This window comes from Cornus florida, unplaced genomic scaffold, assembly GCF_030987335.1.
Source record: "Cornus florida cultivar Cherokee Brave unplaced genomic scaffold, ASM3098733v1 CherokeeBrave_3.0.0_Hap2_Chr08, whole genome shotgun sequence".
In the NCBI taxonomy this organism is placed as follows: Eukaryota; Viridiplantae; Streptophyta; class Magnoliopsida; order Cornales; family Cornaceae; genus Cornus; species Cornus florida.
This window is the reverse complement of record NW_026775578.1, coordinates 94853190-94867434: the sequence shown is the minus strand read 5'-3', so window position 1 is coordinate 94867434 and position 14245 is coordinate 94853190.

Sequence of the window (14245 nt, the reverse complement as noted above, 5' to 3'; positions counted from 1 at the left end):
ATAGTCATGCTATAATGACCGATTTCCTGTCCATAAACTATTTAAAACTCTATTTTATTTTTCATTAACATGGATCAGACATTACATACAAAGATGGGCCTACAGTACACAAGCTTCACCACTAAAACAGAACCAGTAGACTTGGCTACAATTTTCAAACACGAGACCAACTGTCCCAATAAGGTGTATAGGAATGTATAAATAGACTTAATCCCACTCGGTAATTATACCAAACATAGCCAAACCCCACGCTAAGATTAAAATATTTTAAAATCAAATAAATAAAATACGTGATTTCTTGAATTTTATGCCAGAAATGTGTGACTTGACAGCTAAAACAAAAGCAGGAAATTATTGAAATGAATTCTCTCATACCTTCATTAAAAGTCATGTCAATGCAAACACCCTCAATTGGTAGATCCGCCATATATAGTACGATATGAACCTGCTTATCAAAATTATAGGAAAAAGAAAAAGAAAAAGTAAGATAAATGAAAACTCAGTTTAGTACTCACTTAAGATATATTTGAGATGACCAGAATTAATCTTTAGAATAACCAGCTCAAGTACAGCAAGCAAAGTTGTCAGTTTGAATCAAATTTTGATTCTCTTCATTTTAAAATCCAGACTACTGACTACATGAAAACCAGTCCATGCTGGATATTATCCCATAAATCAAGTCTCAACGCATATCAATATTTTAAAAACCGTACGACGTCAAGAGTAAGTTGAGGAGTAATCAATTTAAAGCAACATATGCAAATGCAAAACTAGAGAAAGCAAATGGTAAACAAGTATCTCTCATCATAATCCATTGTCACATTCTCCTATACAACAAACAGTATCATAAACCTTCTACTATAATAAAATAAGCTTTTTACAATAATATCCTTTCTTTCAACTCTGAGGTTGGAACAGAGAGTTAAGCAATGCTCTATTTGGTTGATGAAATATTCCAAGGAACTAAGGTGATGTTTGGTATAAATAGGAGGGAACAGAACGAGAAAGGATACCATTCGATATGAGAAAAAACAAAAAGCAAGCAATGAATAGTGTTATGTTTGGTTAATGAAAGAAACCTTACAACATGTTTGAAAAACATACTGGAGAGAAAGGAAATGAAATAATTGTTTTATTTTGTGAGTAATAATCAAAACTGAAATTCAATTGTTAAAAAGAATAAAAAAGAAAAAAGAATATAACATTTTGAGGATAGAACGCAGATCCTCCCGTGTCATTTCATCACGTGCCGACTTGTGCCATTACATTGCTTATGCCACTACTATATTACACTGCTAATGGAACAACTACGTTTTTAATGTATCTATTGCATTACAAAACTACATTTTTAATGTATTTATTGCACTACAATGTAGTGTGTTGCACACTACACGTAGCACGAGACCAAGGCATAGGATCCCTCCACATTTGAAGAGGATAAGGGTTTAGTGGGATCATTCTTCTCACTCCAAATCCTTTCATCTCTCCCCACCTTTTCAAAATAAACACAACATAAAATTCCTTCCAAATCATCCCCTTTCTTTTCCATTAGTTTCCATCAAAACAAACAGCCTAAAAGAAACAAACCTTGGAACGCTATGTTGATATTTTATCTCTTATAATACAGTTGTAGGATTGAATTATTTACTCCTTGATTTAGGGCTAATTGGTAGGTAATTTGTTACCTATTTTAGCTAATCCTATTCTATAAATTGGATGTAATACTCATCAATGAATTATCGAATAGAGTTTTATAATTCTTAATTCTCATATTCTTTCTCTAAATTTTAAGATGGCATCAGAGCCATCCTGAACGTACCTTTGAATTTTTTGAATTTATCCTTGGAATTTATCCTTGAAATTCATAGACCCATATGCATACACAGACACAAATCCATACCCATACACAGACCCATATGCATACACATACACAAATCCATACCCATACACAGACCCATACCCATACATAAACCTATACTCGCTGATATCACAAGCCACAGCCCGAATCAGTCGCTAGATCTTTAGCCCGTGCTGAATTAGTCAGCGCCGAATCCGTCGCCGAATCAGTTGCCGTCGCCGAATCAGTCACCGAATCTGCAGCCTGCTCCATTGCCGGATCTGCAGCCCACATTGGAAGTCCACGCTAGCCATCTTTGTTATCGCCAGCGTTGAATCAGTCTCCTTCGCTACTCCAACCGCCGATCGGATCATCTAGCGCCACCGCTGCCGCAAAAGCCGATCTCTACCATCCACCGCCGCGAGTTCTCCATTCCCAAGCTCGCCGCTGCCTCTACTGCATAACCGCCGAGCTTACAATCACTGTCTCCAACTGTCAATGACGACACTGCCGAACCGAACCGGATCTTCTCCAAATCGCCGGATCTAGCTCACCGCCGGTTCGTCTTCTCCATGGTGTCATCTGAAGCACATATATAATTGAAAACAATATAGTTCTTCTGATATATCATATATATATATATAATATTCAATATATATAATATTCAAAAAAAAAAAAAAAATCAAAATCCTCTGTTTGGCTACAAGTGTAATACTATTCCAGTTCTGGATTAGTTCAAAACTAAACCAGTTTTGTAACCTCATTTGAAAATTGGTTTCCAAAAATAAAAAAAAATGAATGAAAAAAATATTGAATCATCTGGAGCAGACAAGTCTACCTACAAATGCACTCATTGCAACCAGACTGGTCATACCAAAAGTCGATGTTTCAAACTTGTGGGATATCCGGAATGGTGGGATCATCACCGTTGGACGAAGAATTCAACAAAGACCTCCGCTGCAACAGTTGTTAAGACAACAGATACTGGTGGTAAGAATTTCAATATTTCTACACATGTTGGTAATAGTGCATGGAAATTGATTCTGGTGCCACAAATCATATGACATTTGATTCTAGATAGGTCTCACCTCTTAATTCATCCTTACACAAATTTGTTTCTACTGCCAATGGGACTTCGACCCCAGTTATTGGGGAAGGATCTTTGACACTCATTGATCATCTGCATTTAGATTCTATTTTAATTGTTCCCTCTTTAGATTCTAATCTTTTGTTAGTTTCCCAAATAACCACAGCTTTATCTTGTGTTGTCATTTTTTGGCCTAATTTTTGTATGTTTAAGGACATCCAAACAAAGTAAACGATTGGTTGTGGTATTCGGCGAGGGAAACTGTATTACTTGGACTTGATGTCCAAAAGTTCTGATAAGCTATGACAAGCCCTGACAGTGGATGGTTCTGAGGGGGAGAGGAAAAAATATGAAATTTGGCTGTGGCATCGACGTCTAGGGCATGCTTCCTTTGGTTATTTGAAAAAATTATTTCTTAGTTTGTTTAAAAAATGTGATGTTTCTAGTTTCCACTGTGATGTTTGTGAACTAGCAAAGAGCCATCATGTTTTGTATCCATTATGTTTACCTAAAAGTCCACTTCCTTTTATGATTATACATTCTGATGTTTGGGGTCCGTCCAAAGTCACTACTTTAGGTGGATCCTGTTGGTTTGTCACTTTTATTGATGACTGTACCAAGATGACCTGGTTGTGCTTGATGAAGTCCAAAGGTGAAGTGAACTTATTATTTCAGAAGTTTCAGAAAATGGTTGAAACTGTGACGGCCCAAGTTTTTTAACCCGGTGCGTCAGTGATGAACCGAAAGATGACCCGATAACAGATTCGAAATGCGGAAGCAAAAGACAAACAATGGTCTCTAGAGATACAACATGACTCTAAGACACCATTGTGACCCTCAACGAGGTCACGGGACACAAAGGAATCAAATGCGGAAAAAACATTTCAAAAACGGACAAGAATGCACCTAGGGGAAAAATCATCATTTCCAGCCTAAAAGTGGGTGCAACTGAGCATACCATTGGAAAGAAAATGAAAAATTAATGAACTTAGACTAAAAAATCGCTTGATTCGGAGTCCGGATGAAGAAAATATGGCTAACGGAAGAAGAAGGGGCAAAACGGTCCAAAAGAGAACAACCAAGAACATCTAACCGGTTAGATGGCCTATCTAACCGGTTAGAAGGCCAAAAATAGTGACAAAAACGCTGCCCACACTCATCTAACCGGTTACGAAACCCCTCGTAACCATTTAGATGTGAAGGGGCAGTAAGGGTGCGACCCAAAAACCAGGCAGCAGGGGTTTTTCCGGAAAAAATAGAAATTTAAGGGCCTAGATGACATTTTCTGGAAAAACACAAAGAAGAAACCCCCCTAAAATCGAGTTTTCTACGTGATTGGGAAGAGAAAGTGAAAAAAACTCACTGTGAAATGCCCAAACTGCCCTCCCAAGAAAAATGGTCCAGAGGGTCCAAAAAGCTGCTAAATTTAAAAACTGAAAGATGAACTTCAGATGCGATTTCCGATGTCAAGATGGCATTTTATGGAAAAACACGAATAAGAAGCCCCCCCTAAAATCACATTTTCTAAGTGACCATGCGAAGAACAGAATTTATTTCCCGAAGAAAATTTCCAAAATACCCTTAGGTCAGAATATGCAACAAAAGTGAAAAATGAGTCCGTAGGAGGCTCATTTCACCAAAGAAGAATCTTTGCCAGGAAATGACCATGCACGCAAACGTAACTTACCTAATAAGATATGCTACAATGGTCCATGACCCAAAAATATGGCTGATACAAAATATGACCCCTCAACGGCCAAAATGCCAAAAACGAAGTTTGAAACGAAAACTTGGAATTTAAAATCATGACATGGTTTCAAAATACCATTTGGCCCTTAGCCACATTTCATACATGATTAATAAGACCCTATGGAAGAATTAAAAAAGAATTCCCACACCCAATGCAAACATGGTGAAGTAAAAACTCAATATTTTTCAATACTTTCTTAATATTCCATGAAGTCAAAATTTACATAGGATATAAATTACATGTCATTGGCCTCCGGCCTCATCTCATACATGTCAAATACATTGTAAAGAGTGTAATCATGTACACATTACATATAAGGAATCAAATGTACACATGTTGACATACAAGACTACAATTGGCATTCCAAGCCAACCTTCACCAAAAATGGAAGTCACCAAGTCCGCAAACCATCCAAGCATAATGAAGACCTCAACTTTAATTTTTGTACTTGAAATATGCCCCAGTATCATAGGGGTGAGTAACATAAAGCTACTCGTAGGAAATGAGCATGCATCGACCTACGTTTTACAAGTTTGCATAATTTAATTATAGTGGTTCATTCCACCTAATGTCTATGTCAAAGGTGAGACTCATGGAGCATCCTAGCTACCTAAGATCATTTCTAGCATCAATCACCTCATTCATGCAATTTTAGCAACATAGGGTCATGCTTACACAAAGCAACAACATAGGCGCATGCTTACATAAACCAACAACATATAGATTCTTAAGGTTATCAACTTGAAGTCTAAAATGCAACATCAACTAAATATAACAATTTAGCATAATTAGAATATCTAATACCACACATCAAGACATAGAGTCTCTAGGTTATCAACTAGAAATCTAAAAGTGTGAAATCAACTAAATATAGCAATTTAGTATGGATGTACTTAACAACATCAAAATCGCCAATAGCCAAAACCACAAGTCAACAAGGTAAACATGATTGTCAACTTGAATGCGAAAACAAATAGTGGAAGACTTGGACATCACGCTCGGAATTCTACCGAGACCTCAATGGTTATTCCGGGCACTAACCCGCAGGGAAGACCACCCTAAGTGCGCACTATCTCAATGACTTAGAGGACTCACGTCCCCGTACTAGAGCCAAACCCTAGCCATCTCAACTCAACAATGTTCCAAGATTCCAAAATAAGCTAAATAAGTTCATAACTTATATATATTACTACTATATAGTAACAAGTTAGCAATATAACTCTCAATTGTGCATAATAAGCATTTTATATCCATAATGCTACGAAATCACAAGCCAATAATATATTTATATTAGAAACATACTCTCATGAATATAAGCTTAACAACAATGTTCTTCAATGCATATAACACAATCTAGTGAATACATCATAAGTCTAAATCCATGCTCTTAAAATATAAACAACTTTTAAAACATGATTAGATCCATGGATAGAATTTAATTACATCAAAATAATTAAACTCTCTAGATTTCAAATCATTTCCAATTGGCCCCAATTTAATATATATTAATAAACATATCATGGTCATTACCTATATTCACACACAAGCTTAATTAGGCCCATGAAACCACAAAAAATAGATTTTAATTAATTCCCTTAGTTAAAGTCTCCAGATTTCCAAACTCAACCAAATGTTCTCAAATTAAAGTATGTTAACAAACATGCCAAAACTTAATTTAGAGACATAACACAACTCAATTCCATGCAAGGTATGGCCATGAACTTAAATCTTTCACAAAAGATAAATATGAATTAAAAAGAGCAATTCTTATTTAATTAATCCCAAATTAATATATGTTAACCAATATATTAAAACAAGAGTTTCTATCATGCCACAATTCAAATCAAAGTTATATATCATCATGAATTTTAAATCTTATACAAAGAAATAAAAATTACCAACTTTCTAGATTTTATACAAGGCACATATATAAGTTGTACAATTATACTAAACACTCAATACAACACACACAAAAGCCTAAAACATTCCTTACCTCCATTTGAGATGAAATCTGAAATCCCCACCAAAATAAATCGGCTCCAAATCCGTCGAAACTCCTAGGTTTTGTCGGGGACAACACCACGAACATGAATCCCAAGAAAGCCCCATCAAAAACACAACTTGACTTTAAACCCGAACTCAAGAAATGGCCAAAATGAGATTCCAATCGGTTGGAATCGAAGGCATCGCCGAGCGGAACAATAAACACGAAGGCATCACCACTTTTTAATGAAGGGAAGAAGTCCAAAAGAGGAGAGAGAAGATGGCAGCCATGGATGGAGCTTGGATCGGCCATGAGAGAGGAGAGAGAGAGAAAAATCTGATTTTTCTTTCTAAGACCTCCTATTTATAGAAAAACTCAAAAAGTGCCTCGAACGGGCCCCGCCGGGTCCGGAAAAGTGGAATTCATGCAAACGCGCTCAAATGGCAAAACTTCATGAACAAAAAAGATTCAAAATGAGATAATATGAACAACGGAAGAAACGGCGTTGAAAACTGAGTCCCGAGCAGAGAGTTATGCCCAAAACAAGTTTAGCGCAAATTGGGGCCAGAAACCTTGAAACTGGAAAACATCGTCCAGGAGGAAATTCTAAGAGTCCGTGACTCGACGAAATGTGAAAATGAATCCCATACGAGGATCCAGGATCAAAACAAGGCATTGAGCAATAACTTTCATTAATTACACAATGGCCCCACAAGAAAATGAAAACTGCGAAACTGCCCCAGAATGAAAATATCTTCCAAAAGATATTTTCTTAGATACCCCTGAAATAAAATATCTTCAAAAGATATTTATGAAAAACACCCCAAGAAAAGAAAAAGTTTCCAAAGAACTTTACACTTATGCCCCTATGGGCACCGGGAGCAACCAGAGTACTTTCTCACGAAAGTAAAGATACGTATCTCATAGAAATCATTTGGAATGAAGATATGCGAAGTCAGAAACCAACTCCGAACACAAGAAGTGTGGTTACGCAAACAAAGTGACAAACGGAGAAAAGACAAAATAGGGAAGAAAACGAAATAGCGCATAGTGTCGAAAAACGAAAAATGTGGAAACGACTCGGTCCTCAAAGGAAGTTGTCAATCCATAGAAAAGAGTCTTGGAAATCACTCTAGAGCACTCGAGACGACACTAAGCGACGTGAAACTGAACTTAGAAAGGAAAAGATCCACGGAAAAAATTTATCCCAAAAATTCGGGTCATTACAACCTTCCCACCTTAAAGGGATTTCATCCCCGAAATCTAGCCCCAACAAAACAAAAAGGCGAAACCAGGATAACTACGGAGTACATCTCCGAGTATCCCACACAACACGCCACACCAGCGACCTCAAAGATGAAAGGAACATACAAACCAGTGTCATTTGCACCCACGTGCTCATGACAAGACAACCTCTCGAAGGCAAAATGACCACATAGCTACACGATAAGTCAGAACTCACACACTGAACCCAAGGTCAGATAAGGGAATAGAAGACAACTACCGAAAGCATTCCTCCTGATGAACCATCAAACTGATCTAAAAATAACCACCAAAAGGACTCCAAGAAACCACATATCGAATCAAGGTACAGAACAAACACAATGTGGCAATACGAATAGCGACCAAAACTCGCCCACGACGTACTCGAATGTGTGGTAGCAACGACAGTACGTAGTGCCCGCCCACACTTACTCGTCAGTAAGGTAGCATCGACGACAACTAGTACTCGCCCACAATACACAACTTTGTACGGTAGCATGACAATATAAGGCACTAATTCATAACCTGCCCCCCACTAGGTCTACCCATGAAATCTCTCAATACAAATGACATCAATGTCACAAAACGATCACGGTCAATAGCAATATGGAACCAGGCATCTGTGAGAGTTAGAATATGATCCAAAGACGTTCCAGACCATCTCGGCCAATCTCAAACTCTGACAACAATGTCACAGGCACCATTATGCTTAAGGCCCAAAATCCTCAACACAACAAAACCAACAACTCCAATGTCTCAAAATGCTACTACCAATAACATCAACCGAGAATCCAGAGCAGCCTAAGAAGCAAATCAAAACTTCCAGAGATCGAAACGAACCTCACCATAAGGCATTTCATTGAAAGCTTACATTTTTCCTTGAAACTAATCAACTACAAGACCAATCACCATGATCAAACATTAGATCCACATTCCTATCACGGATAACTAAGTCCTCAAAATACAAATCCACCAAGTGGTACACACATCAAAATGCAAACAACCAAGGTCACAAGATAAATCTCTCAAAACCATGCTTGGCAACACCAAGCTAAATCAAAATTCCTCAATTTTTAATCCACAACCAATCATCAGAACTACGATTCCTCAAAACTATGCCTAGTCATAACTAGGACAAGAAACTCCACAACAAGCCATGTCCAACAGCCATCCTCCAAAACTTCTCCAAGAAGTTAACCACATCCAGGTCTCCAAAACGGAAACAAGTCTCCAAAAGACATTCTCAAAATAGCATCGAGCTCACCTCATAATCAAACAAATCCTCAATGATATGGACATAAGTCCCCCAAAAAAATGATCTCACACCAATCAACTCACTCTGAGCACCACAACTCCGTCAATAACTACGGCAAAAACTCCCTAAGGAAAGACACGAAAGAAAGGGAGCTACCAGTCCTAAAAAGGACATACCTCGACTCTGTCTCTGAAACGAAAGACAACAAGGTCAAAGACTTCACCCCCTACATGGAAGTAAGCCAACCAAAATCCAACAAATCCTCACCAAGGACTCAAGACAACGATGGTGACCCTCACGGATCAGTCAACCCCAAAACTGTACACAACGCAATGAAGGGAAAAGACTCACTCCATGTGAAGTCCCTTACTCGAACCAATACAAAACCCTTGTAGAAACCCGCACACACTACATGCGACCGAGGGAAACGAATGGGAAAACCAAACCTGGAAGTCATGCATATGACAAGGAATGCAACTACCAGAAAGAAAATCTACTCACGTAGATAAAAATCAAAGGTACATGTAACACGTCTCCACGTAAGCACAAAAGCATGTTACTAAAGCGCAATAACAACATGGCATCTCTAAGCATATAAAGAAGGCATGCTAATACCACACAATAAGAAGGCAAATGTGGACACACTTCCACCTACTCATATATCACAACATCATAAATCATACTACTAACATGGTAGCAAACGAAACTGCATAAGATAACATGATGCAACAATGAACCCTATGGACATCGTGTCCTAGAGTGTCTAAGAAAGGAAAGGACAATTCTTAGTCATAAACTGTCTCCAAAACCAATGCGACAATAACCTGTCTCAAAGCAAACGTGAGCCCTTACCATAACGGTAAGACTCTAACAATCCATCTCAGAATCTAGAGGTGACACTACAAGTGACACTAACAGTGCAGTGCTCTCACTATCTATAACATCAATCAATTGACTTGATCCCAAAAGCGTCATCACGCAAGAACTCCTCAAGGAAAATGGCAACTACAGCCATACCAATAACAACAAAATCAATCACCACGACTGATCGCCAAAACAACAATCATTATCACCGATCAAAGGACAACGCCTATCAAAACAAAACCAACATTGATTCCACCTGAACTGCGCTTGTAGCTAGCCAGTACGGTAGCATGACAGTGCCGTGCACCCGCCCACAAACGTACCCACCCACGAAAATTACAATCCCAGAGGAATCATCCTGATCAAACCAAGGATCCTAAGAGGTCCAAAACCTCATCATGGCTCAAAATCAACAAATCCATCACTATGGTAATGCCAAATGACTCATCTCACAAGAGCCTAAATAAATGGTGACCATCCACCTACCTCAAAACCAATACTAGGTCGACAACAACCTATACTACCACGAAACTGTGATTACAATCACCATCAACCTCAACTCGTGCCTCAATGACCAATCCCGTGTCATACCAAGTATGCAACACAATTATGCATATACAATTCTAATCTAGCATACGTCACATGTCATGCTCTTTACATTAGAATAAAATAATGTTAAAAAAACGGCATACAACATGTAGCATGTAAACACATAAACATATTATCAACCAAAACATGTTATCATAAAGCATATAAACAGATAGAGCATGGCAACAAAAGAATGATATGCAACCAAAACCCGTTGTCCAAAGGTTTTCGAACCTAGGAGCTTTGATACCACTTGTGACGGCCCAAGTTTTTTAACCCGGTGCGTCAGTGATGAACCGAAAGATGACCCAATAACAGATCCGAAATGCGGAAGCAAAAGATAAACAATAGTTTCTAGAGATGCAACATGACTCTAAGACACCATTGTGACCCTCAACGAGGTCACGGGACACAAAGGAATCGAATGTGGAAACAACATTTTAAAAACGGACAAGAATGCACCTAGGGGCAAAATCATCATTTCCAGCCTAAAAGTGGGTACCACCAAGAACACCATTGGAAAGACAACGAAAAATCAATGAACTTAGACTCAAAAATCGCTTGATTCAGAGTCCAAATGAAGAAGATATGGCTAACGGAAGAAGAAGGGGTAAAACGGTCCAAAGGAGGACAACCAAGAACATCTAACCGGTTAGATGGCCTATCTAACCGGTTAGAAGGCCAAAACAGTGACAAAAATGCTGCCCACACTCATGAATATAAACTTAACAACAATGCTCTCATGAATATAAACTTAACAACAATGCTCTTTAATGCATATAACACAATCTAGTGAATACATCACAAGTCTAAATCCATACTCTTAAATTAGAAACAACTTCTAAAACATGATTAGATCTATGGATACACAAGATAGAATAATTACATCAAAATAATTAAACTCTCTAGATTTCAAATCATTTCCAATTGGCCCCAATTTAATATATGTTAATAGACATATCATGCTCATTACATATATTCACACACAAGCTTTATTAGGCCCATGAAACCACCAAAAATAGATTTTAATTAATTCCCATAATTAAAGTCTCTAGATTTCCAAACTCAACCAAATGCTCTCAAATTAAAATATGTTAACAAACATGCCAAAACTTAATTTAGAAGCATAACACAACTCAATTCTATGCAAGGTATGGCCATGAACTTAAATATTTCACAAAAGATAAATATTAATTAAAAAGAGCAATTCTTATTTAATTAATCCCAAATTAATATATTTTAACGAACATATTAAAAAAAGAGTTTCTACCAGGCCACAATTCAAATCAAAGTTATATATCATCATGAATTTTAAATCTTATACAAAGAAATAAAAATTATCAACTTTCTAGATTTGATACAGGGCACATATATAAGTTGTATAATTATGCTAAACACTCAATACAACACACACAAAAGCCTAAAGTATTCCTTACACCCATTTGAGAAGAAATCTCAAATCCCCACCAAAATAAATCGGCTTCGAATCCGACAAAACTCCTAGGTTTTGTCGGGGACAACACCACGAACATGAATCCCAAGGAAGCCCCATCAAAAACACAACTTGACTTCAAACCCGAACTCAAGAAACGGCCAAAACGAGATTCCAATCGGTTGGAATCGAAGGCCTCGCTAAGGGGAACAATAAACACAAAGGCATCACCACTTTTTAATGAAGGGAAGAAGTCCAAAAGAGGAGATAGAAGACGGTAGCCATGGATGGAGCTTGGACCGGCCATGAGAGAGGAGAGAGAGAGAAAAATCTGATTTTTCTTTTTAAGACCTCCTATTTATAGAAAAATTCAAAAAGTGCACCGAACGGGCCTCGCCGGGTTCGGAAAAGTGGAATTCGCGTAGACTAGCTCAAATGGAAAAACTTCATGAATGAAAAAGATTGAAAATGAGATAATATGAATAACGGAAAAAACGACGTCGAAAACTGAGTCCCGAGCAGAGAGTTATGCCCAAAACAAGTTTGGCGTAAATTGGGGCCATAAACCCTAAAACTGGAAAACATCGTCCAGGAGGAAATTCTAAGAGTCCACGACTCGACGAAATGTGTAAATGAATTCCAAACGAGGATCCAGGCTCAAAACAAGACATTGAGCAATAACTTTCATTAATTGCACAATGGCCCCACAAGAAAGTAAAAACGGCGAAACTGCCCCAGAATGAAAATATCTTCCAAAAGATATTTTCTTAGATACCCCTGAAATAAAATATCTTCAAAAGAAATTTATGAAAAACACCCCAAGAAAAGAAAAAGTTTCCAAAGAACTTTACACTTATGCCCCTATGGGCATGGGGAGCAACCAGAGTACTTTCTCACGAAAGTAAAGATACGTATCTCATAGAAATCATTGGGAATGAAGATACGTGAAGTCTAAAACCAACTCCGAACACAAGAAGTGTGGTTACGCAAACAAAGTGACAAACGGGGAAAAGACGAAATAGGGAAGAAGACGAAATAACGCATAGTGTCGAAAAACGCAAAAATGAGGAAACGACTCGGTCCTCAAAGGAAGTTGTCAATCCACAAAAAAAAGTCTTGGAAATCACTCCAGAGCACTCAAGAAGCCACTAAGCGACGTGAAACTGAACTCAGAAAGGAAAAGATCCACGAAAAAAATTTATCTGAAAAATCCGGGTTATTACAGAAACTGAATACAATGCACATGTTTAGGTTTTCCGTAGTGACAATGGTGGAGAATATCAGAGTTTTGACCTTCAACAGTATTTGGAAGCACATGGAACTATTCATCAAACCACTTGTTCCAATACACCCCAGTAGAACGGGGTTGCAGAACGAAAAAATCGACACTTGTTGGAGGTTGTTCATTCTTCATTGATAGAAGCGCATATGCCATTATCGTATTAGGGAGCAACACTTACCTCTGTGGCATATCTCATCAATCGAGTACCTTCCAGCTCTATTGCCTTTCGGACACCCGTGCAGGCTCTTGCTGACGCAGTTGTTGCCCGAACCGTTGCTAATCTACCTCCTCATGTCTTTGGTTGTGTAGCATTTGTACAACTCCATAAGTATCAATGCAACAAGCTAACTCCATTGCGATGTGTTTTTCTCGGATATGCTACTCATTAAAAGGGGTATCGCTGTTATCACCCTCCCACTCGACGAATGTTTATCACAATGGATGTAAGCCAACCAAAATCCAACAAATCCTCACCAAGGACTCAAGACAATGAAGGTGACCCTCACGGATTAGTCAACCCCAAAACTGTACACAACGCAATGAAGGGAAAAGACTCACTCCATGTGAATCCCTTACTCGAACCAACACAAAACCCTTGTAGAAACCCGCACACACAACATGCGACCGAGGGAAACGAATGGGAAAAGCAAACCTGGAAGTCATGCATATGACAAGGAATGCAACTACCAGAAAGAAAATCTACTAACGTAGATAAAAATCAAAGGTACATGGAACACGTCTCCACGTAAGCACAAAAGTGTGTTACTAAAGCGCAATAACAACATGGAATCTCGAAGCATATAAAGAAGGCATGCTAATGTCACACAATAAGAAGGTAAATGTGGACACACTTCCACCTACTCATACATCACAACATCATAAATCATACTACTAACATGGTAG